Genomic DNA, 24,097 nt, shown 5'->3' with positions numbered 1-24,097 from the left:
TAAAATGAGTTATTTAACTAAGGTAAAAATTACATAAATATGGAAATAAGTGTAGAAAGGAGAAGCATTTTGTTCGGGCATGGGGCCCGGAGGGGATGAGGGATGATAGAAAGGAAAGGGAAGATGCTAGAAAATTCCTGAGAAAGAAAAGGAGCTCATGTGAAAGATGATTTAACCTTTATTGTGGTTTAAAGCTTATTTTAAATCTATTTGGTTTACAAACTTGTTCACTTTTTAATTAACTTATTTTAATGCATGACATGAATTTAAAAGCTTCATTGAAATACCTACAAATATTGGTAACAGTGAATAAAAGGCATGACTTCTGATTAGTGTCCACCACCAGAATCAAGAAGAAAATGAAGACAATTGCATAGATGACTGTAAGTCAAGATAAAAGGTTCTTACATTATATGGCAAAAGATGAGATAAGGTATTTGAAACTGCCTGAAAGTAGGGTACTTTTGATTGTGGTGACTGAGACAAGACATTGTTTTTCCTGAGCGATACTCTCAAGGAAGAGAGCTGGATTGGTAGACACTGGTCTTTTAAAGAATCTACACCTAATTCTGGGCTTAACCAGAACTCATTGCTTTATCTATCTAAGCCTCAGTTTCCTTGTTTATAAAAATGCAGAATTTGAACAAGGTGACTTCTAAGTTCTCAAACCAGTTTTCACATTCTGTGACTTTTATCCATTAGATCAACTGTTGTAAAACAGATATATATAATGCAAACCACATATGTAAACTCAAATTTTAGTCACATTAAAAAAAATTAACACTAGTCATAGTCCAACTGCTCAACCAACAATTATGACTAGTAGCTGTCATATTTAGCTGGACAGGCTCAGACATAGAGCATTAGAAAGCCAAACTTTTCATAACTATTTGATACCCTGGAGTAACTTTACTCTGATTTTCCATGTTGGTTATCCTATATAATAAAGAGCTAATATGCAAATGGTCATCACGCCCTCGGGCCCTCGGGCCTGGGCCAGGGGACCTGAGGCTGTGCCTCCCACCCAGCGGGGCTTGACGGGGGACCTGAAATTGCACCCCCCACCCTGAGGGGTTTGACAGGGGTGGGGTTGTCCGGGTCCGGGTCTTGCACGATTTCGAGGCGTGTGCGGGTGGGCAGGGACTTAACTCTGGGTCCCATGGCGTGCCCCAGACTCTGACAAGGAGGGAGATTTTCATATACATTTTACTAATTTTCTTTCATCTCTGACACTTCTATTATAGAGAAAGGGCAAATAGCAATATTAAAATGTTTCCTCTAATTAATTCCCTTTTAATATGCACGAATTTCGTGCACTGGGCCATTAGTTTTATTATATTCTACTAGATGTCTAGTTACTTTCATTATCTTCAAGCAGGTTTTGGTTTAATGATTTCTTATTAGTTTTTCCTACCTCTTTTCTATTTAGCACTACAGAACAGTTTTCTCTGAGTGCAAGTTTGCCAGTTATGCCAAACTATCTGCGATGGGTCTGTAACTGATCCTTGCTGAGAATGACAAGCTTAACATAAGCCACCTGTGTTCTAATGTAGCATCAAAACTCATGCTACCATGTGTATCTAAGGAAAGTATGTAAATCTGTACACCAGCTAACTCTAAAAATCTATTGTTTTTGACTTGTATTATCTCAGCTAACTAGGGTAGCAAATTTAAAAAATTGGAACCTTTGACTTCATCTACATGTTTTGAGCACCTAATATACAGACGGCAGAACTTATAGCTGTGCCTATAGTTGTGTGGGTGCATGATATAGATTTGAAGGTATAATTGCACACTTAGGAACTGTGATTTCTAAACTAATGTGTCCAAATTTCCATCAGAGCTAAAGCGCCTTTCTTATTAAAACTATATTTTCCTGTGCTCTTATAAAATATTCATACCTTGAAGTAATGATGGCTCCTTCTTAGAGGAAAAATACATATCTAGTTACTAATCCAACATTCCCTGAGAAGTTCTCACTAATTCTACACATATATCACTTAAAATAGAGTCATGCCTAAAATGTGTTTTGGGTGCAATACTTCTAAGTCTTCAAAACAGTCCCTTCTAAGAGGAAAAATGAATATCAGGTTACTAATCCAATAAAACCTGAGATGCTTTTGCTACATATGTTCAGATATATGTCGTTTAAAATAAAGTACTCCCTAAAACGTGTTTTGAGTGTCACATTTGAAAGGGAAAATGTGTGCAGGTGACCAAAACTCTCTGGTTTTAGTGGCACAGAAGTAAATCAGACCTCAAATACCATCAGATGTGGGTGTCTGTATATGAGAGACCGTTCTGGAAAAGTCTGTGTCATGCATTTCAGAGCAGACATGATAAATCATCATAAGCTGAGACCACCGCTGTGTTTGTGGAGCAAAACCCCAGCCTTTCTTTGCTGGATAATAAACGATCTCAGGGCTGGAAAGGATCATACGTTTCAGACTGGCCTCGGACAGACTGTCTTTGAAGCCAGTCTTCTACATTCACCTGTGCACATCCTGCATCATTACTCAGGTGTGAAGCAGAAGTGCTTTTTGTCTTCAAGGCTGAAAGACCCTTTAGTTTAAATTATGAATCTTCTCTGGTTTTCCTTGCGAAAGTAAAATAAATGCTGTAGTGGTTACTGGTTGTAAAAAGTTGTTAAAATACACAGGTTCTGCCCCATTTCCAGTGAAATGCTGTGATTTAAGAATGCCTGTTTATTGTTACTTGGTGTGCAGCTGAGCTATGCAGGTAGATGTAATTGGATTCTCTTTCTCATTATCACTTATGGGCTGTTTAAAAGACAAGTTGAAACAGCCTAAGAGCCAGCTACTAAATAACTTTTAGAAACTTTTGCTGAGCATATAAGGTAGGGTGAGGAGGATTGCAGAATATGGAATTAAGTAAATTCTCAGCATTAAAAACAAAACAACATATTATAACCCTGACTGGGTATCCCAGATGGTTAGAGCATCGTCTGAATCTCCAGTCAGATCATATATAAGAATCAACCAATAAATGCATAAGTGGAACAACAAGTCTCTCTCTTTCTCTCTCTCTCTCTCTTCCTCTCTCTCTTAAATAATTAATTGATTAATTAATTAAACAATTTAAAAAATAATATATTATAAAAAAGAAATAGTTTCCAGAATGGGGTTGCTACCTGACTGACTGAAAAAAAGTTGTAATATTATGCCAGAAAACACATATGAAATATTAAGACATGGTCTGAGTGCAGGTTGGTTTGTGTTAATAGCTCATTTCCATTATCTGTCAAGTTGGATTTCATGCTCTGGCCCTGACACGCTGACAGCCTAGAGGGCTTACTAAGATTGCAGGGGTGGCCATCTTTCAGTGGGCGGCTAGGCTGGGCCATTGTTGAGTAAAACCAACTGTTACTTGGATTTTAATTAATTGGACATTTGAGAATTGTGACAACACATTTGAAGCAATGATTTATGGAAGAAAAATTTTACCTACTCAGTATTTAGCAGGTCTTTTTCTTAACACTGATTATATCAGGCAGGCAGATGCGTGTATAAAATAGAAGTTTAAGGGAACACATGTTAATTTCATTGAAAATTTTAGAAACACAAGTACTAAGTTTTTGTTGGAATTACTATTGCTGTTATTTACCTATGGGGTTTTATATTTGTTGGCACTAATAATTGATAAATCATGAGTTTATTTATGGTACTCTTAAACTTAATGAATTACATTTAAAATAACCACACACACACTCTTCCTCCTGCATCGATAATGACTAATGGCTGGTAAATACAGAAATTATTTAGGAGCAAGAGGAGTTAATCCTTGCCTGTACCCATAGTGTGTAAGATTTCAGACACTGTTTCAAGCTTTTAACATTCTATTTTAATATGCTTTTTACTATATTAGTACAGTGTGAAAATAAAGAAGTAACTTGGCATTTGCAAACTTATTTCATACATTACTTTTGATTGCTAATATCATTCTACTTATTTCTTCTTCTGAATGTAATATTTTTATATTCACAACATACTCGAGGTAGGTATTCACTAATTTATCTGATGCCTTTATGTTGTACGAACAGAAGCATGAGCGTCATTCACATTATAGGTACATCATAGGACCAGGGAACTTGCTTATATTCATATATCCAAACATCTAGTTTTGAACAGTGAATTTTTTTCAACTTTTTTCTTTATTGAATAATATTAGGTATGCTTTTATTGTGATAAATACATACAATATAAAATTTACCATGTTAATCATGTTTAAGTGTATAGTTCAGTGGCATTAAGTATATTCACATTGTTTTGCAATCATTAACTCTCTTTCATCTTGCGAAACCGAAACTCTCTACCCATTAAACAATGACTCCATTTCCCCTCCTCCCAGCCCCTGGCAACCACTATTCTGCTTTCTGTCTCTAGGAATTTGACTACCTTAGGTACCTCATATAAGCAGAATTATACAGTGTTTGTTCTTTTGTGATTGGCTTGTTTCCTTTAGCACAATGTTTTCAGGGTTCATCTATGTTGTAGCATGTGTCAGAAGTTCTTTCTTTTTCAGGCTGAATAATATTCCATTGTATGTATATACCACATTTTGACTATCCATTCATCTGGCAAACACTTGGGTTGCTTCTACCTTTTGGCTATTGTAAATAGTGCTGCCATGAAGATGTGTGTGCAAATATCTCGTCTAGTCCCTGCTTTCAGTTATTTTGGGTCTATGACCAGAAATGGATTTGCTTGATCATCTGGTTTAAATTTGTTTTAAATGGGCTAAAAATACACTATATCACTTGGATACATAGTATTAATTCACATTTCTACCTCCTTTTGTAGCAATATGCTTAACTTTGCTCTCTTCATTAAATGAAGATAATTTTCCTCATTATTCAGTAGTTGTGAAACAAGTATGGGAGTGCTTCTTAACGAATAACGACCTCTGCTTTTACACGCAAAGGTAGCCCAGAAAAACTAGAATAATAATCTTGGTCAGAGGAAAGAAGGTTTTTTTGTGGACCTAATTTTAGGGCACTCAGTCTTGGTTCTCTGTTTTGTTGGTTTGGTTTCTGCAGAAATGTTCATTGTACTTAAAAAATGACAAGATGTGCCGGGAGAAAGTGAGAAACATGGAATTTATCATTGCTGATGAGGCCACCAGGAAATTCTCTGGGCTTAGGATTGCTTACAAAGGGGCAGTGGGTTTTGGTCGCAGTCACTTGCTCCTGCCTGTGCCGAGTGCTGCTGGAGCTGGAGCAGATGTCTTTCTCCTCAGACTGCCTGGCTGAGGGGGGAAATATCCTGTCACTATCGGCACGTTTCCTTGTATGCAGTGTGCTCTTCTCCCTGCACGGTTTCCCAGGTCCTAACCATCTCCACCTTCTTCGGGGAGTCTTCCTTGGCGCTGTCATCCCCACATCCCCACCCTGAGCTAAAGGCAGGTCCCTTGCTCTGGATTTTCATAGCAGTCTAGCTGAGCGCACTGTGGTTTTCACCTTTTTTCTGCTGCTTGTCACGGGTCTTCCCCCTGCCGCTAATGGCAGGCTCTGGTTCATCCTATCTGGTCCCATAGCACGCTGGGCCATGGTCCCACTTGTGGACAGACTTCAGGACCTGATTCTAACAATTTGGCCTAAGGAGACAAAATCCTTTACCTCTTCATCAAGGTCACCTGAAAAAGTACAGAGGTGGACACAAGAGTGTGGCTGTGTGATGTGATTGGCTGTGTGATGTGGGCATAGGGCAGAGGTTGTCTTTATGTGAATGTGGGATGTCAGAGGCCATTAGGATGTCCTTTGAAGGAAGCCTCTCTTGCCAGTGAACTAGGACTATCAGTTTATTTTTTCCCTTTTATTCATTCTCATAAATTTACTAATAACAATTTCAAATAATATAAAGATCTATTGCTGCATATTCTCTCAATTAATTAATCAAACTTCTTACTAGGGGGTTTCCTAGCCAGCCAAAGGATACTCGCTAACGGGAAGGCACAGTCAGGTGGTGCAGGAACAGTCCTGTTCTACCTATACGTCTTCTCAGAGAAACCATTCCGACCTGACCTGGGGGAGCTTTCAGGTTAGGTCCTGAGTAAGCTGTACGGAGCCAGAGGGGCTATGCTGGCAGTCCTGCAATTTCAGGAGAACCCAGGTCACAAGGGCATTGATTTTGTTCCCTCCTGTTGCAGCAGAGCAGTGACCTCGAGCGGCAGAGCCAATCCTCCACTAGTCTGACACTGGGCATAGTTCATTCATGTGCTCTGAAATAAACTTCTAGATAGATACCTAAAAGACGGTATGAAATAAACCCAATTATATTAGCCAAGATATTGGTTTTTGAAGTTGAGCATCAGTACAGTATATAGGATAAACCTTAGGCACATGGTTAGGTGTGAGATATCAGGTTAATACAAAGGATGAAAACAGGTTGCTCCCCATGAGTAAAGATGAGGAAAAGGTTATTAACAGGAAAAAAATGTGTTCATGAACCTCCCTAATCATGTATAGCTAAGAACTAGACCAGCTAAAACAATGTAGCTGCTTGATAAAGCAAAGCAGATCTAGAGTAAACAATGAGGTACTTGCATGTTAGTAACCTCAGTCAGTACTCAATTATGGAAAACTTTACACCTAACTTACCACAAGGTAAGTCTTGTTATAACCTTAGTATGATTTGACCCTTCTTTGTCTTCATCATAAAATCATTACCAATCGTTCCATGAATAACAAAAAATTAGGGAATAGATGTAGTCCTTTGAACATTTATAGGGACGGTGAACTGAAATCCATTTCCTAGTGTAGAAAAATATAATAAAACCTTTTCTTTAGGAAGTCATAGAATCTCACAATTGGAAGAGATCAAGAAGTCACTGGGGAAACTTAACTGATATATGACTCCCCTGGTGAGTAATAGTAATTCTGCCTTCGCTTGCTCACATCAAACTGGGGACTCATTGCCTTCGAGGGCAGAAGCTCTCTGTTTAGAGAGCTTTCCCCAGTCCCAAAAGATACTGGAGGCAGGGCTCAAATTTAAGTCTGCCCGTCTACTAAAAAGGCTGTGAAGAAAAATAACTAACTTCTGCGCATAATATTGACATTTGAAAATTCCAAATTTACTGTTAAGATATATGTGTAAGTAGTGTTTGGTGATTTATGTCCCAAATACAGACAGAATTTTACAAACAGCTGTCACTTGATTTCATAAAAATTGTTTGCCTGACAGAGAATAATCTAGTGTGGCCAGGTTTGGCAGATCATATCAAGGGAAAAGAAAATTGCACTATCCTTGTTTTTACTGTTGTATTTTTCACCACAACGGGTCTTGTTACTCCTGGTCACCCCCACCTCTCCAAATTTTCTCTTTGTCTTTGGAGAAAATTAAAATCATAAAATTTGGTGGCATACTTAGGTAAATCACCCCAGATACTTTTCTTTTATCTTCTTTTCAGATGTGTGTGATAGAAAGCATAGATAAAAATAATGTGTTCTTTTCCCAGCATGCCTCTGAGACCCTAAAGTTAACGACTCTTGTCTGCCTCCTCCACTAGGTGCCAGCACAGCTCTGCTCCCTGCTTTTGTTCTTTTCTGGAGGTGGTAGTTCAGCCAATCCTCCATCCATGGACTTTGAATGTCTTGTTTATTTGTTTTGTTTGTTAATTTTTACTAAACTTGACCAAAAAGATTCACATTAGACTGGCTTTCTAATCTCTAAGAATTTCAGTTTCAAACACTGTTCAGGTATGATGAATTTACCTAATTACAAGTAGCAAGATCTTTTATTTTTAGTCTGAAGTCAGTATTAATTGTGAAACAATGTATAATAGTTAAATTACTGAAAATTAAACAACTGTGTAATATAAATAAATTTAAATAGGCATGTCATATTTTTAATAAGAACAACATTTTAGATGCTTACCAGTTTGTTATTCAGGAATTAGTTTTTCAACTTGATGACAGTTATTCCTCCTTTAGAGTTGTATATATAATTTGATGTATCATTTGTTTTGCTTCATCATATTCAAATTTATTTGAAAAATTCTTATATATTTCAAAATGAAGATAATACATTCAGTCACTTACTTGTTATAGTATTCTAAATTAAGTATTTTCACCTCCTCTCAAAGGTTTCATTATTTTAAAATTTAGTTTTAAAATAAAAACTTGAATTTTTCAAAAATTAGCAGTTCACATTTTAACTAGTAAAGAAGAACAGCATATAAAATTATTCTGGGAACACATAGTTTTATTTAATTTTGTATGTTCTAAACTATGTAAGAAAATACAATAAAAATTTCCATGCCATAACTAAATATATATCATAGATATTCTACCTAAAAAATACCATAAAATGCAAATTAATGTGGTAAAAGTATTTATTAAAATAGTGGGAATGACATTCAAGATTTATATCAAAACTCTAAATTTAAAATTTATTTGATGTTATCTTGATAATGTAAGTTAAAGCTATAGTTAGTATTATTGTCATCATTCCCTTTTTTTTAATGTCAAATATATAGTCAAAACATTTTCTGTACAATTGTGTGGAGAATAATGTTGGAAATTGATGAGAGTCATAAAATGTTGACTTCCTAAATTGTATATTTAGACTAATGGCATAGCTTGATTTCTAAAAATGTTAGATGATTTCTTTCCTCTGTTTTATGGTATATTATGGGATAGGATCATTGATGTTTCTGATCACACACACTGTAAAAAAGACCACTGTGTGTTCTGAGAGTCTGGTTTGATACTATTTAGTATCATTTGGAGTAAAATTTGGATTATTCAAATTTCAGGAACCTTCTGGACCTATATAGTTATAATACATACGGCATAATTCTATTACCTCCATTCTGATAGTTTCTTTTAATCTGTAGAAATATTTTGTGTTCAGAGGAAAAAAAGAAGAAAAGAAAACAGAAAGCAATGAAGTACTGTTTAATCTGAAACAGGTTTTTTAAGTTCAGTCTCAGAAGCAAGATCAAATGACCTATCCAGTCATTCTCTATCTGTAATTCCTTCCCAGGACTTTTCTCGAGTTTCTCAGATCGGCCCAAATCCTGGTTGGAATACTGTATTCTGTACTTTGTCCGTTTTCAGCATCAGGCAATCATAGTATGGTCAGGGTTCTATCTAACTTCAAAGATGGTTATCTGTAAGTTCAAAATTCTTTGTTGCTATGAAGTTCAATAAAAAGATTTTAGTGTTGAATTCAATCCAAACCACAGGATAATTAAATTCATTTTTTGATATGTTGCATGGAAAGATATTATGTAATTGAGTTGCTTGCATCTTTGCAATTTATTTTCTAAAAAAAAAAAAAAGTCAGGCTATTAACTATACACGGCGATTAAAGAAAAGTGCGCCGAGTGTCCTGGCAGTACATCGCTTTTTCTGTGTTTGATTTAGGCGTCTGTAAAAGGACACCACTCATGCCTTTATACTTAAAATGCTGTCATTTCCACCATGTTCTCCTATTTTTAGGAGTTTGGGTTTATAACTCAACATTAAAAAAACCAAACATCCAATCTACATTCAGATTAGTAAATTCCTTTTTTTAATCTGACGTAAGATTTTACTAAAAATTTGAAATCAATTTAGTTTTATTCATTTGAATTTGAAAGAGACCACACGAAAAAAATCTCAATGGTTTCAAATACATTTTTGTTCTCCTTCAACTCCAAACTAGCTTAGTTGTGCAGTAAGATAATGTTATAACGTAATAATTCAAAGAGACTGCTGATAGTGTATTAATTCAAAGAGACTGCTGATAGTGTATTAATTTAAAGAGACTGCTGATAATTTTTAAAGCTGACTGAAGTTAAGTATAATTATGAAACTTTTGCCATAAGCATTTTAGACTCTACGTTTTAAATTTTCTTGTTAGATTCCCTTTCTATACAATGATGTGGGGAAGTAGGTGTATTGACAGCTAAGGTGATTTTTACAGTCTATTTCAGTGCATCGCGGAGAGCTAATGGGGAAGCAGATCTCTAGGGAAGCCTGAAGTGCAAAGGGGCCCTGAGTATAAAAAAAGAAATGAGAAATAGTCAGAAATTAGATTTCCTTCTTCCTTACAGCTCATATTCTTAGTGACTAAAATTGTCCAGGTGTTCTATCTATTCATTTAAGACTTTGCTCTTTAAGTGTTGCTGCTCGCTAAGTGTCTTTAAATGGTGCTGTTTCTTTCAAATCCCGTGTCTTCTGAATCCACTTTGGGGAGATTAAAACGCAAGTAGAACTGTATGTAGGTGCACAACTTATTTACATATGTGTATAAATATTGAGTGCTTTCCCCTCAAAGAACACATTGGTCTATTTGATATAAAATACTTTTTTAAAAAAAGGCTTCTTCACTAAGGACGACAAAAGGCAGATGGTTGTGAAAGTGCAAGAAAGGAGAGGGATTGCATTCTGGGAGATTTGAGAAAGCTCCAAGTAACCTGGAGATGGTTCGACCGAAAGACTTAGGTGGACAACAAGATTACGGGAATAAGAAAGAGGGATGGTCATGTTTACCCAACAGAGTCATTTTGCAAAAATGCTGTCTTCACAAGCAATGCATGGGAATATATTCTTTTCAGTCATCTTCCAGTCCAAACCCTCACAAAGAGAAACAAGCATGATAGAGAGTTCATATTTACATTTCCCCTCTGGTTCCAGCTTATTGGATTAGGAAAAAACAGGCTGTCCCTCTTTACTTCTTTTAAATAGAGAAACATGACTTTCTTTATTTTTTTCCTCAGAAATGTCTGACCACAGATTGAAGTTTACTAAATATTGTTACAAATTATATGGGAAACAAAATTTTGCAACAAAACCTCACTATTAAGCAAAGGCTGTTATATGAAATTAATATATACACCAGACACATGTGTGAGGGCACTTCATTGATTATAAACAGATTCATAATTTAAGTAGTAAATTCTGTTAATTTATTTAAAAGACGAGTAGATTTTCAAAAATTTGATTCACATAAAACTTTTCAGAAACAGAAGCTGAAAGTCGTGAATAATTACTAACTAAGCATGAGAGAGTTAAATTTGAATATATTATAGGCTGACATATTTCAATGATGTAATGAGAAAAATAGACTTCTGGTGTGTTTTTTATAAATTTGTGTTTTACTCATCACATAAGCCATACCTCTATATACAATCCTAACTTGACTGTTTTTCATCAGGTTCTTGTTTAGAAGTTTATGAGATTAACTGATTGCTAAGGAGCCCAAATTTCTTCATGGTAAATTCTATTTGGTCATTAGGATGAGTACAATAACCAGATGTGATCTTGGTGATCAAATTAGACGGACTGTTCAGTGATCCAATTGATTGTTTTGGCAATCATTTGTTATTATGTATTGAAAAATCAAAATCAATCAAGCAGAAGAAAGCCCATTTGGTCCTACATGGAGACAAAAGCTTGGTGGGATGCAGCTTTCGAAAGGAGTTAGAGAGATGCCAAGGATCCCACCTGGCTGTCCCTCTAACACTGTGCAGGGCTTGATGGTCTCCACCAGCCTTGCATGCCCCATCAACGAACAAGGTGGTCTTTCCCTTGAGAAGAGCTGTGCCATCTGGCATCAGGTAAACCTGCCTAATTGGAGCGCTAGATCAGTAGACTCCTGTGGAGCCCGGGTCAAAGGCGTGGGCACAATCCACCCTGTGCCATGGGGACTTGGTTTGTTGTCATCCGTGAGTCAGTTTTAATCAGCATCTAGGTGTTGCCAGGAGAAGGTTTCTCTGAGAAAGATAAAGTAAGAAATTCAACAGTGGGACTGGCATAGAGCTTAACAACATGCTTTCAGAGTATATGTTTGAGAAAATAATCTAAATCCATAGTGAAAATGGAGACCTCTCAGGCCTCGTCACAGCCTTTTCAGAGCACTCAAAGCGGGGGGAAAAGCCAAATATTATATTTAGTCCCTGAAAAAAAGAATAATAAAGTGTTCTCTTCAGAAAATATCCAAAGTAACAAGATTGATTTAAAAACAAACATATTTAGCTAACCTACACTTGTGTATTACATACTTTTGTTTCTTTGTTCCTTAGCTATCTATCAGAAACTCAGTCCTCAAAACATCAACAAATGGCCTTCTCCTCTGTGCCAGGAGTGTTTTGAGCACTTTCTAGCCTTTCTTACCTCAGGCCTTTGCATTCACTGTGCTCTGCCTGGATTGCTCTTCTGTCTCCTCGCATGACTAGTTCTTTTTCCATTACATAGAGCGTCTATATCAGCCTGTCTCTCTCTGCCCTGTTGCTCTATCCTATTATTTTTATGTTTGTTTCCTGTATTATCCAAAATTATGTTGACATGGTTTCCTTTATTATTTCTTACTCTCCACCACTGTATTTCGGTCATCTTGAGCAGTGACAGGCACATAGTAGGTGTTGAAAGAGAGTCAGAGGAGTGAGTGCTGCCCTGTTAAATGTACCTCACATACATGTTGCCACTAGGCAGCCCATGTCCAAAGGAAATCAATGTCACTCTCTACTCTGCTGCCCCAGTCATTGCTTTTTTAATCCTAGAGGCCCGATGCACGAAAATTCCTGCAAGAGTCGGCCTTCCTTCCCTCCAGCACCTGGGACCCAGGCTGCTTCCCTCCTCCGGCCGCCCGCAGGCACCCGGGACCCAGGCCGGCTTCCCTCTGGCCCCAGCTTTGTCAGGAAGGACATCTGGAATGATGTCCACAAGACTTCTGGTCTAATTAGCATATTACCCTTTTATTATTATAGATGGTTAAGCTAAAGCATTTTGCTTTTCCCTTGGCATTATTGTGTAGGCATTCTTAACTTAGTCTGTTGTCCTTGAAGGAAAAGTCAGTCAGGGAACACCTGTCCGTTCCAGATTACTCCAAGGGAGAACAACACTTCTGAGGGTTCTTCATCAGCCATATTCTTTCTAGGCAGCCAGGCAATGTGGGACAGTGTGGGCCAGTGTGGGACAGGGCACGGCCAGCATCACTGCAGTTTAGTTAGACACAGTAGTTTCTACAACGTGAGGTTTTGTTCAACAACAGGCTTTCAATCAACCAGCAAGAGAAAAACTTAGTAGTGCTCTGAAAGGAAGCACATATTTAGCAAACGCTCCTGCCTTTATTTTTCCTTTTTGTCTCTCGAGCTGAAATGTAATATCTGTCTGTCCCTGTGCTGTAGAAAGGATTCTGGCTGCATCCTTGTACTTCCAGTTACACTATTACAAATGGACTTGGAGCAGCGGAGTGTACATGTGGCAGGAGGGAGGGAAAGCTGCTCTCTCTGGATACACAGTTATTATGTATCGAAATGAAAATCAAAGTTTGTGATTCTTCTAGAACACCAACTTTAGAACTTATATGATTTTTCTTTTGGATAATCTAAAAAATAAATGGAAAAAATAAAATTCATTTTAAAACTATCATATTGTAGCTCCCCCCCCCCTTAAAAAAAAAGCAGTATATATACCTATATTATTGTTCTTGGTATTTCTGCTGATTAAAAAGAAGTGAAAATAGATTTTGCTCCAAAATTCATGCACTTTGAACAGATCTGTGAAGGAAAAGGTTCCCAGAGAGCCTTTGGGTGATTTTTTCCATTTATTCTGAGAAGTTCTGGTCTGTGATTTAGTTATCTCTTTGCATTGTCAACACTTCTATCACAAATCAGTTACCAAACGTGGAAAAATTGTCAGAGTCTTTGAAAGCTAATGCAGGGTGGTAGTAATCATTTAAGGGCTTATCTATCTGCCTGAGCAACGCAGAAACTGAGAAAAGGCAAACAGTACAAACTGGTGGCCAGGGTACCGGGAATGGAGAGGGGAGGCGAGGGGGAGGGTAATGAAAAGCATTCCAGTCTGTTTGGGTCCTTCACAAATCCTGCGGAGATAATAGCTCATCCCATCAAGCCCTTTCCTTGCTTTCAGGAAGTGCCTCACAGGTAAATGAAGAAATTATTTGAAGAGGGATCATGATGGGTGTGGACTGTTTGTGATTCAGCTCGGAAGAAAGGCAGATGCGAGTTTCTTTAGCCTGACTAGGATTGATTTCCCCTGATGGGGTTCTCACAACCTCTGTGATTGTTAGCCTGAGGTTTGTAAAACTGATAGTACAGATAGATAAACACCCAGTACCAGTAGCTGAAGACACTGTGGGGTAATTTACCTCTGAGTAACTATCCCATCACTTAGAAACAAATTGTTTCTTCCTTGACATCCAAAGCATGCAGAATTCTACTCTTTAAACTTTTAGGGCTCTATAAGATGTCCTCCCTTTTTTATTTTGTCTCTAGAGGTTCCAGATATATTTGTCTTTTAAAATAAAAGCCTAAAAATATGTTATTTTCCTATTTAAAATGCAGAAAATGAAAAATCTTTGTACATAACATTTTTTCAGAGTTTGATATAAACATGTATCACAATAATATTTGAAGGGTGCTACTCCATTTCCAGGTGTCTTTGCTAGATTTGCAAGCAGTGTTTGATTCTGTTTAAAATATGCTATAGTATGATGTAGTCAAGGAGATGGCGGTGAGGAAAACTTGGAGTTAAACCTCCTAATTAATCAGATTTTAAACTGTGACAATATTGACATCATGTGGCTCTCCTCCACTAAATATTCATGGTGAATGTAGATAGTAGGTGGCTCCCATATAAGCCTGTTTGTTCCTAAAAATAATTTAGTTATCAGGCTAGCCTGGGAAGAGAGTTTGTGTGCACAGCGATGCCATCTTTCACGTAGTGAGGGAATCCTTCCAACAGCCACCTTGTTGCAGTTGGTGTCACGAACAGGGCACCTCTCCAGCTGAACTCTGGGTCAGCCCCTCACCTGCACAGCGTGTTCCAAGCCAGGATAAACTGAAATGGAAACATGTGAAGAATAAAAAAATGTAATTATGATTTAAAATTATCCTGTTAGGAGATTCCTGCAGAAGATTGAGGGACTGGGCCAGAACAACTTTCTGAATATTGTGTGGACAGTTCGGAAATCTAGACCAGCCCAAAGCTATAGGATCCTGAATAGATATTTGGAGGTGGCAGTGGCAAAGTATGGAATTTAGACTGGATTGAAGCCTTCTGGGATCTCCTGAATTAATCACCCCATCTTAAATATTCTGATAGGATTACTGAGAGTCCTGGTGACAGCCCTCAGGAGAAAGCTGAGAAACCAGGAGGTTTTAGAGGCTGGATATGTATGTATGTATGTATGTATGTATGATTTGCCCTGGGTAGTTGTGAGTAGGATGGTTGAAGTATTTTATGAAATGAAACCCCAAAAGTGAAAAATCAAGCCTACTAGAAAACATAGTAGGTGTTTAATAAATGTATCTTGAACAAAGTTTTAGGAATAAGCAACATTAAGCATATCAAAGTTTCAAAATCTCAGCTCCTCTATGGTGTGTGTGTGTGTGTGTGTGTGTGTGTGTGTGTGTGTGTGTGTGTAAAATTTAAATAGAGAGCAGGAGTGAGATTTAATAATTACATTTTATAAACTAAAAGCAGAGAGTTCTACCACTTTCCTTTCACCCCATAAGTCCTGGAGAATTAGAAGGTAAGTGGAAATGGCATAGGAACTAGGATCATTAATTTCAGTCAGTGGTTGGTGGCTGGTGATTTATAGTTTTAATATAAATGAAGAGTTAATTCCCAAGGGATGAAATCCTTTTACTTTTTTTTTAATCTCCTAAGATAAAAGAGATACCCATTTGGTAAGAGGGAGAATTTGAGTCCACAGATTTTAAAGCCCTGGGATGTGTTGCTCAAAACATTGTGTTAGTTACTAGAATTTGTGGGCTTACTCTTGCTTACTTTAATTATAGAGACTCACCTTTCTAAAGAGATCTATTCACCTTTTCAAAAAGTGTGTGAGATCCCCTGGATTAAAATCAATAGTAAAATGCCTGAGATTCAAACAGCAGTTATCTACTCAAGTCCTGGAAGATTAATAATGATGTAATTCCCACCTATTGTCCCAAAAAGCCTGTTTTTAAAACAATTTGGATCTAACCAAATACAGACTCTAGAAACACTATTTTGGAACTTTGAAAATCCAGTTCAAGTTTGACACTTTTCTAGCTAATCTTTTCCCCTTTATGCACTCTCCCGAATGTTAGCTTGTTTCTGCGGTTTGCTCTCAACTTTCAGCCATGCTTAGCTTCAGGGAAACTTGTGGTGCTAAATTCTTGGGATCCAAAAAGAAAGCTTGCTCTGCTCCTTTTTATGCTCATATCTCCAGCGCAGGAGCAGAAGGAGAAAGGGAGACTCCCATATTGCTAAGGCTGGTATTTCTCTAGTGAGGAAGGTTTCCATCCTGGGACAGTTTCTTGATTCTTCTTGCTGAGCTCAGAGATACACTGAGTGGCCAGATTATTATGGCCACCTGATGTTTGTAGGCAAATTAGCTATAATTTTGTGCTGAAAATGCTAGAGGGCCAGACCATTATAGGATTGGACAGTGGAGCATTGGAAAAAAGTCATGTGGTCCAATGAATCACGTTTCCAGTTGCCTCATGCAGATGGCAGAGTGAGAATTTGGCGGAAACAGCATGAAAGCATGCACCCCACATACATGAGTACAACCCTTCAAGCTGGTGGGGGCAGTGTTATGGTTTGGGGCATGTTTTCCTGGCATGATTTGGGCCTTTAATTCGTGTGGAACAATGTCTGAATAGCACAACATACCTAAGTATTGTTGCTGATCAAGTTCATCCTATCATTTTGATGGCGTATCCCAATGGAGATGGCTTCTTCCAACAAGACAATGCGCCATGCCACGGTGCTCGTATTGTGCAGGAGTGGTTTCAAGAACATGAGGGAGACTTTACCTTGCTTAGGTGGTCCCCACCATCACCAGATCTCAATCCAATTGAGCATTTGTGGGACGAAGTTAAAAGAGCCATCAGGCAGCTGGTTCCACAACCATCAAATCTCACAGAACTGGACAGTGCCATTCATCAGACATGGTGTCAGATTCCTCGCATCACCTTTCAACATCTCGTGGAGTCAATGCCAAGAAGAATTGCTGCAGTATTGAAGGCAAAAGGTGGCCCAACAAAGTACTGATGGGGTGGTCATAATAATCTGGCCACTCAGTGTAGTTCTAATGTGGAGGTGGTGCAGGTTTAATGAGATTAGCTTCTCTGCTTGGTGTCGTCTGTCTTAGCTTTGAGTATCTTAGCAAGAAAAATGTTGTGACAAATTAACTTTTTCAAGGGCCTGCATATTTGATAATGAGACATTTGAGCAAAACCTAAATAATGTTTTTGAGCAGAGACAAGTGAATTTTATTACAGTTGACCTCTCAAGATGAACAAGTGGTCCTGCTGTTGAAGCTGATATGCATCAAATCCCCTGGTGTGGCCATGTCCTTGTCTGAGCACTTGGGAGCTGGTAGCATAACCCTCCATGGAGGCAGGATCTCCACCAATTTCTCTCTGAAAACTGCAACCAGATGAAGATTCGTTTTTAAAATCCAGGAGTGGTCAACCCAAGTGGAGTTCATGCTCGTCTTCCCAACTTTACAGACACAAACTAGACGTCTTGTTAAATTCGGTCCTGGGTGAGGAGCCATGTATCCGTCATGTAGCTAATTTCCATTTTAAGTTTAGTTTCTAACTAGATCTGATTAGGGGTGTGTCCTGACTTTAGTTATTCAGCTCATCCTGCTTTCATCTTGGGATTTAAACTTGCATTAGAATAACTACAGTAGACTTTTGACTTTAATGTAATTTCATATAATGCTACCAAACAAAAATACCTAATATTTATTTAGTGTTTTTTTAAAGCTAAAAGTATTTAATGTTTTTACTTATTTAATCTTAATAATATCCTGTTAGGAATATTAGAAGTAGGCTTTATTATCTTCATTTTGTAAATAAAGAAATGGAGTCACAAAGTAATCAGAGAATTTGCAAATGTTCTGAGTTCCAAGTGTACTCACAATGATTTTTCAGTTTTCCTGCCTTCCCTTCAGGGGACCTTGTTGCCTTGCTATATACTATAAATACATTATGCAGTGTATAGTTTTACTACTCTCAGGCCCATCAAGTTTAATGGGGTAGCCTGGCGTGGTTCCTAGAGCAGGATCATGTACATGATAAATATTACTTTATAAGATGATGTTTTTTGGCTTGAATATGATTTACCGTTTAGAAATGCAACAAAAGAGAGTGTGTCTTATTTAATTTTGTTTCTCCAGCACCAGTGTGGTACCTGGCACATAGTAGGCACTCAATAAATACTGGTTAAACAAATGAAAAACATCGTATTAAAAACATCTTATTATGATAAAGAACAGAAGACTAGTAAGACAAATAAAAGGAAGTACTATTTCACTCAGTAGGAAGTGCTTAAATAGGACAACCTACCTCCACATAAATCCCTTGGTTCTTATTGAGGATCAGCCACTGATCTGGGTAGAATGTAGCTCCAACCAAGTGTTCTAACTTAGGGAGTTATTGATCTTTAGAGCTGAAAGAGCCATTTGAAATCAGATAAGCCTTCTCTCTAAAAAAAACCCAACATTTAATAGAGCTAGAAAATGAGATTGTATTTCATTTTGTCTTTAGGAAACACAAATTACCACACTGACAAATTCACTTTTGAATTGCTTCATTGAATAGTCTAGGGTGCATTTTTTCTTATTTGTATGGAAGAATTTGCAAGACTGAGGTGCATAAAATTTAAATAACTCTTTGGGATCACACTGAGAATCCATAGCATAATCCAAAAGAATCACATTTCATGAGTATTTAATAGAAAATGAACACCAGTGTCAGGATCACCTCTTTTAAAACATCATGCCTTTTATATTACACAATGTCTCTAATTAGCTCAAAATACATGGTTACATTCTCAAAAGTCCTTTGAAAATTAATTTAATTATATTTTTATTTTTAAAAAATTATTTTTAATTACAGGTGGCATATAATATTATATTAGTTTCAGATGTACAACAAATTGATTTGACATTTGTATATTTTAGGAAGTAATCACTTCAATAAATCTGGAACCCATCTAATACCATCTACTTATTACAATATTATTGACGATATTCCCTACGCTGTACTTGACATCCCTGTGACTATTTTTGTAACTGGCAAATTTTAAAGTTAGCTATTCCTTTAAGGATATACATAAGGATTTTTATTAAATTTTCAGTATTACAAGTATTACAGTGAACATTTTTGAACCATTTGTGTTTATACACATTTGTTATCATTTGTATAGAAAAGACTCCTAAGAATGTAATGTACATTTTAAAGTTTGATAGGAATTGCCAAAATATCCTGCAAACTACTTGTACTTTGTATACTCCTAACCAACAGTGTAGCATCATTTCCTATTTCCACAGCATTTTTTAATTTAACTATATTTTAATTTGGCATCACCATCCAGAAAATGATGCCGAGCAAAAATTCTGAGAGGCATTTTAGTTGCCCCTCCCTTATATCCAGCCAGTTAATAAATCCTGTCAGTTCTAATTCCAAGGCTTTTGAATTTACCTGAATTATTGCCTTAGACTCCTAACTGTTCCTCCATGCTTTCTATCCCTCCTTTAATCAATTCTCCACACTGAAGCTTTGTAACATGTAACCCCAATGTTTCTCTTTTGCTTAACGTATTTTAATGGCTCCCCATTGTCTCCATAATAAAGTATAATGTCCTCCTCAAAGCCTCCCATCTTCTGATTTCTGCCCATCATGCCAACCTCACATTCCTAGCACACTCCAGCTCTCCCCTCTGTCTGACAAACTATCCTCATCCTTGCTCAGGAGACCTCCTCTGAGAAGCTTCTTATTTGCTATCGTTTAAATTGCATACTGGTCCTCAGAGAAACAATTTCCTACTCACAGTGGAAAGTGATATTTGTGATTTTTCATTGCATAAATGAAAATACCATGACTTTCAATAATCTATTCCTTCAAGGGATATTTATTGAGGGCCTAATATGTGTCAGACATGATCCCAGCCTCCCACACTTAAATAAGTGAGTCGGGAAATTAACTCAAGGTGCTCTCAACTCACAAGTGGAAAAGCAAACTGATCCATTGGAGTCCAGAGGAGAGGTGTCAAAATTCAGATAATCAGGGAAGCCTTCTTGGAAGAGGTGATTTTCGAGCTGAATTTTGAAGAATAGGAATTATTTAAAAAGGAAAAGTGATGGGTGACTTAAGCAGAATACAGAGTTGGATACCTAACTCCCTCAGACAGCTGTAAGAACTTTGATGTGGTTAGATGGACATGTGGGAAAGAGCATGGTGCGGGTGACCCTTGAGAAGCAGGAGGAGGCCAGATCATAAAGGCTCTCCTGTGTTAGAATGAGGAGGTTAAGCTTCCTTGTAACAGTCATTGAGAGCCACTGAAGGATTTTAGGTAAAAAGATGAGAAGCTAGCTTGGCCCTAGCCAGGATGGCTCAGTGGATGGAGAGTCAGCCTGTGTACTGAAGGGTCCTGGATTCAATTCCGGTCAAGGGCACATGCCCAGTTTGTGGGATCGATTCCCAGTAGGGGGCGTGCAGGAGGCAGCCAATCAATGATTCTCTCTCATCATTGATCTCTCTCTCTCTCTGTCTCTCTCTCTCTCTCTCTCTCTCTCTCTCTCTCTCTCCCTTCCTCTCTGAAATCAATAAAAAATATTAAAAGAAAAAAAAGAAAGATGAGAAGCTTGAATTTTCTGTAAAAATCATTAGAGTGGTGGTATGAAGAATATACAGGTTTGGATTATAGATGATAGAGCAGGGGTTTGATGGGGGTTTAGATGGTCTGAAGGAAGGAATACTAGTTGTGTAATTAAACCAGTTCAAATTTTCTATAAGGCAGCGGCAATGTGAGTGAGGAGGCGGAGACAGAACCAAGGGATAGTAAGAGGTAAATTGGAGAGTATGGCAGCTGATCTGGATGAGGGCACCGAATGAAAGGGGAGAGTTTAACTGACTCCCAGTTTTCTGATTTTAGCAACCTGTAGAATAGCGAACATTAGTTTCCTGCCTTATGTTCTTCTAAAATCTCACTGGTTTTTTAAAACATTCAGCAGTAGAATACCATTCATTGTTATTTGGAGAACCGGACGAATGTTGATTTTCATGGTGTTTTCAGCTTGCCAACCTTAGTGGCTTAAAACAACAACTTATTACGATGTCTCCTGTTTCTGAGGGTTGGTAGGCTCAGCAAGGCAGTTCTTACATGGGGTTTAGCTAGCTGCTTTGGAGGCTAGAACCATCTGAAGGCTTCTTAACTCACATGCGCGGTGACCGGCCATCCTGATCGGTGAGACCTTTCTTCTGCGTCTTCATTGGCTGTCTTGGGTTTCCCACTTCGTGGCGTTCTCAGAATAGCTGGACTTCTTGCCTGGTGGTCAACTTCCCCCGAAGTGAGTGTAGCAAAAGTTCAGGGGGAAGCTACAAGTCTTCTTGTAAAATAATCTTGGAAGTCATCTGGTGTCATAGTCTATTGCATGAGAGAATAGCCTCTAGTTCATATATATTTGTACCACATGCGTTTGTACATATTTGTTATCACTTCTATGGAAAAGACACCTAAAAATGTAATGTACATTTTAAAGTTTGATAGGAGTTGCCAAAGAATATCCTGCAAATAACGTGTACTTTGTACTCTCCTAACTAACAGTGTAGCATCATTTCCTATTTCCACACCATTTTTAATTTAACTATATTTTACTTTTCCCATTCTTCTCCAAGTCAGCCAATGAACTAACGCGAGGAATGGTTGCACATACATAGAGAGAAAGAATTGACGACAGCCATGTTGGAGAAAAATATATTACAGCCTCTTGTCACAGTTCTTTCTTAAGCGAACCAAGGTGACTCACCTTTTCCCCTTAAATATTTTTTTCTCTATTCTAAAGGTACAAGATTTATGGAACCACCTTTATTTTAAAACATAGGATGTTTTTCAACATTCAATATTTACATGATGTTTATTCTTTTTAACATTATAGCCAAGCCTGCTAACTCATACAATTTCTATCACTTTTCCATTATCACACATAAAAAAAACACTCATTTTCTTTAATATTGTCTAATTGGAAACAGACTTACCTTTTAAGAAGAAAAAAACAATAATTACAATGTTTACTTTTTCCATTCTTCTCCAAGTCAGGGACAGCCAATATGGACTAACGCAATGAAAAGCACATTTAAAACATTAGTAATCCAAATAGAGTATCTCTATAAAAGGTCCTGTTAAAAACTACATAAGGTGCGAATCTAATCATTCCCTGCCATTTTGTTAGGAGCAAAAGTCCCATGAACGGTGAGTGGGATGTTCCAGTATTAATTTGACAAATATTTTTACAGACCACTCTATCTCAGGTATCTTGCTAGGTAGAGCGTAGTTCATTCTTCTCCAGGAACCTCAAGTGTGCTTACTTATTTAGAACAGGTTTGTTTGTTTGTTTTTTTAATTTATTTTTTATGGAGGCCTTACATGGTGTTAGATACTAATTACCATTACTTTGAACTTTCTATAAAACACAATAATATTAATGTAACTGTTCCTTACATGTTAGTAGAGTCATATGAAATTGTTTTATGGTGATGTGAAGTTTTCAAAATATGCTTCAGAACAATAAATGCAACATTTCCATTTTCTACGTATAGTTATTTCTAACAAGCCTGCCATTGTGCAGAATGAGGGAATTCTTTCTTTACTTCCCTCTAAGTGCTGTTGATATTTATAGTGTTAGTTTTTCCTGCAAATAAACTCCTTGAACAACTAGGCAAACTGTTCCCATTTCTCCAGAATGATTCGTAGCCAGGAAAATGGGGTACATTTTAAGAAGAGGATTTTCTTTGCAGGGATTTTGTTCTAAGTGAATAACCAGATGGGGAGTCACGGATTTGAAAATGTTTAGCTGAGCAGCTCGGCATTCTCTACTGGGTTCCACAGTAGGATGCCAAATAAAAATCACAATTTAAGCTGTTATGAATTAATGAGAGTCTGCAATACACATACCTACTCATTCTAACCCAGACCTAAATGTGCATGCATTGTGAATAAATACAGCTGAGGGTAAACACAGATCCACAGTGTACAACATTTAACCTCCCATTAGTTAACCATGGTAAAGTTTTGAAAAGTGCTTCCATTATTTAAAAAAACAACACACTCTACTTATAAGCTTAATCCTGCCATAAAAATTGATTGAAATCTGGCAAAAAACAAAATAAATAGTAATCAAATTAACCACATTTTATTTAAAAATAAAGCTATCACGTTTAATGTTTCTGGCATTATTCCTTAAGTGAATTAGTCCTCTTTGGAGTACCTGTTTATTTTTCACATGTGACTATTATAATTTCTTATGCTGTGAATATTGCCAGGATTTATGAATTATTCTGAGTTGTTTTAAAGACAAAGGCATTCACTTGATGTTGTCATAATGAGCCAGACTATATATCAGGAGGGAGACCCTACCTCTCCCTGGGAAAGATTAGGTGCTTTAGGAAGTCAGCATTAATGCCGCTGGGCCTCTCGGGTGTCATTAAGAAATCACCGTTTTAGAGCCCTGCCTTCCATTGCCTCAGGTTGTATGCCAGGTACCAAGAATTCCTAATGAAGGCTGATTTCTACAAGGTAAGGGGAATAGGAGGATTTTTTTCTCCAAGTCATTGCTCACTCTCTCCTGCTGAGGATATTAGCTGTCACATCTGTGATCTCAGACACCGCAGAGCAGATATTTCATTATTCATACTTTTGGGGACACATACAAAGTTGGATTCAAGTCAGTTTGGGTTGCTCTTTCCATGTTTGGATTGGGCAAGAGCATTGTGGGTATAATGAGTTTGCTTTGAAAGGTGAAGTTTCCCCCACACACACAAACAGTACACCAGACTCCATGTCAGTTGAATTGCCTATTTCCTGATCTTCTAAATAGAGGTAGCATCAGCATTTATATTGAGTAAAATTAGGGACACAGTAAAAAACGTCAAATGCCTAGCCCTGCTGCAGAGCTGGCAATATCCTTGGTGTTTGCCAGGAAAACAAAATAGGAAAGAAGCCCCTCTGTCCCTCCACCTTTTGGTCTTTAGAACTCCAAACAGAGGTGACCTTTGGAAGAGAGAATAAGTGATAAAGAAAAGGTTCAGGTTATGTCTGGATCGAAATAGCTACAGATGGATTGAAAAT

Source organism: Eptesicus fuscus, chromosome 5, assembly GCF_027574615.1.
Source record: "Eptesicus fuscus isolate TK198812 chromosome 5, DD_ASM_mEF_20220401, whole genome shotgun sequence".
NCBI lineage: Eukaryota > Metazoa > Chordata > Mammalia > Chiroptera > Vespertilionidae > Eptesicus > Eptesicus fuscus.
The sequence above is the reverse complement of the archived record's forward strand: the minus strand, read 5'-3'. Positions refer to the sequence as shown.